The sequence below is a fragment of the Gymnoscopelus braueri genome (genome assembly GCF_963280865.1).
Source record: "Gymnoscopelus braueri genome assembly, chromosome: 17".
In the NCBI taxonomy this organism is placed as follows: domain Eukaryota; kingdom Metazoa; phylum Chordata; class Actinopteri; order Myctophiformes; family Myctophidae; genus Gymnoscopelus; species Gymnoscopelus braueri.
Genome location: NC_137617.1, coordinates 39,868,455 through 39,870,954, shown reverse-complemented (window position 1 = coordinate 39,870,954; position 2,500 = coordinate 39,868,455). Strand labels below are relative to the sequence as shown.

General features: G+C 40.5%; 1 protein-coding gene across 1 annotated transcript in view; it reads right to left on the bottom strand.

Annotated features, from left to right (window-relative positions):
- Positions 1 to 2,500, bottom strand: part of nrxn1a (neurexin 1a) — a gene marked incomplete at its 5' end in the record, with an annotated part of 118,744 nt that overhangs the window by 47,106 nt on the left and 69,138 nt on the right. The window lies entirely within an intron of this gene.

Here is a 2,500-nt window from a genome sequence, read left to right as displayed (position 1 = left end):
GCACACACACACACACACGCACACGCACACGCACGCACACACACACACACACACACACACACACACACACACACACACGCGCAGAGCCCTCAGGGGCCAGCCTACAAGCGTACAGCAATACTGTGGATAAAGTGGATTTCTGCACCCTTATATTAACCACATTACAATACACCCATTCTGGGCAAGTCATAATAGGCGAACATTCTGCAAAAAAATAGCAGATCTACAAGCTCACAACGCGCCGCTATTTTCGGGAGAGATTTGGTGTCGAGGGAACTAGGAGGGGGCCAAGTACAGAGCCCAGGGGGAGATCCCGGTCAACGAAGTCTAGTAGTCTACTAGTGTCTTTTCTGTTTTCACTCTACGTTAAATACCTTTCATTGAAAATAGCCTGATCTGCGAGGTCGTTGCGAGCTCGTCCCTCTGCTATGTTTCTGCAAAGGTTTTCCCAGAATACAGATGCTTGGGTTTAAGATGGTTACTATGGTTGAAGTGTCACAGGCCTATTTCCTCCTAGATAATGACGATTGAGTATATTACAGTTATACAGTATATCTTGGATTGTTTTTCTGTTCCTCTATACATTTAAGTGTTAAAAAGCTCTATTTCTGTGGACAGAACACATCCAACAACTCATTACCGACACCAGAGTTGGCTTTTTCACCGCCCACTTGTATTCTCACCAAAGCACTTCTCTCCTATCTCGTCTGTCTCCTTTGCCAAATGGAAATAGATATATATTTTTAAAGACTTATTTTGAACGAGAACTGCTTCACAACAGCAATCCTGGTGTAATCAAGTATCATTAGCTGCAAAAATTGCTTTTTAAATGTGTGGATTACTGTACAAAGATTACCAAGAAGCTCCACGTTCCCTTGACTATGATTATTATTATTTTGAGCAATAATTTGATATTAAGTCAATGTGATGGGAGGTACATGGCATGCTCAAGATCAGTGGTTCTCAAAGTGGGGTTCAGGGACCCTGAGGGTTCCTTGAGGGGGTTCCAAATGGAACCTTTCAGGTGTGAGAGTGTACAAATGGAACCAAATGGACCCATACGGGTCCATGCCATTTGTATTGATCTCAAAGTTATGGGGGTCCCTAAAATTAAGACGTTTGAGAACCACTGGCACTCTGATATGTCAGGAGCAGTGTTGCCATGTCAGCTTATTATAAGGGACTTTGGGCTTGTTTTTCTGTTAAGTCGCTTGTAAATATTGGTAGCTGCGGGTTGTGTTTTCTGGCCTCGTTTCTAAAGTGTAGTTGCTTATTTGGGGCTTGCTTCCTACTGTTGTTTAAACCAGTGCCAACCAAACAACATTTTCATGTATTTGTCTGCAGACCCCTCATCCCCAAAACCAAAAAGGCGAATAATTTAAAATGTTTACCCACACATAAAGACATGCCCAAAATAGGGACACCAGGTTGAAAAAATATATACTTTTTTAAGGGTATAGAATCTGACTCTGTTTTGTGTGCGCAAAAAATACTTTTTTTTTTAAAGTTGCATATATTGCACTAATGTGTGGCTATCACAAAACCACACACAAAACCACAACCAAAGACCACCTGTCTAGAGGAATGATGTTGAATCCATGGACGAATGAAAAACAGAACAAGCAAAAATCATGGCACTGTGTCTATAAAAAAAAACAACAAGGAGAGATAATTAAAATGAAAACGACTAGAGTGAGTGTGTTTTCCCCTCCACAACGGGAATGAAACAAACACCAGAGCCTACTACAACGGGATAGTTAATGAAAACAAATCGACCAAAGAGAGAGAGAGAGAGAGAGAGAGAGAAAAAAAAAATCTTTTTCATATTTCATTAGCTCCAAATAACAAATGGCTTTTTTTTTTCTCTTCTTCTGGGTAAAGCTTCAAATCGGTCCCACGCCAGGGCTTTTATTGGACTGCTGAGTGGACTATTTTCAGTGGCGCCTGGCTTTTAAATACCACCCCCCCCCCGCGGCCTCCCCACCTACCCACCACCACCCACACACACACACACACACACACACACACACACACACACACACAGAGAATACAGTATCAGATGTATTATTTATTGTGGGAACGTGGCGTGCCTGGCGACAACGAGGCCTGCTCATCGGAAGTGACCCACCGGCAGTGATGGAAAAAGTAGTAGAAATACTCTGTTACAAGTAAAAGTCTGGTATTCAAAAGTGACTTGAGTAAATACAAAAGCAGCGGCATCAAAATACCAAAAGTAAAAGTACTCATTACGCAGAATGTCATATTTCACAAGTCTTCAAAACGTATGAAAAAAATATTTTGAAAATAGCTGAAGTACTGTATATAAAAGACTGAAGTGGTTAATGTATATTTAGTAATAATAATCAAAATCTACAAAGTAACTAGTAACTAACAAATAATAAGGAGTAAAAAGTACAATATCTGTGTAGTGTAGAAGTATAGAAGTAGAAGTATAAAGTATTGAAAAATGGAAATACTCCAGTAAAGGCAAAATACCTCC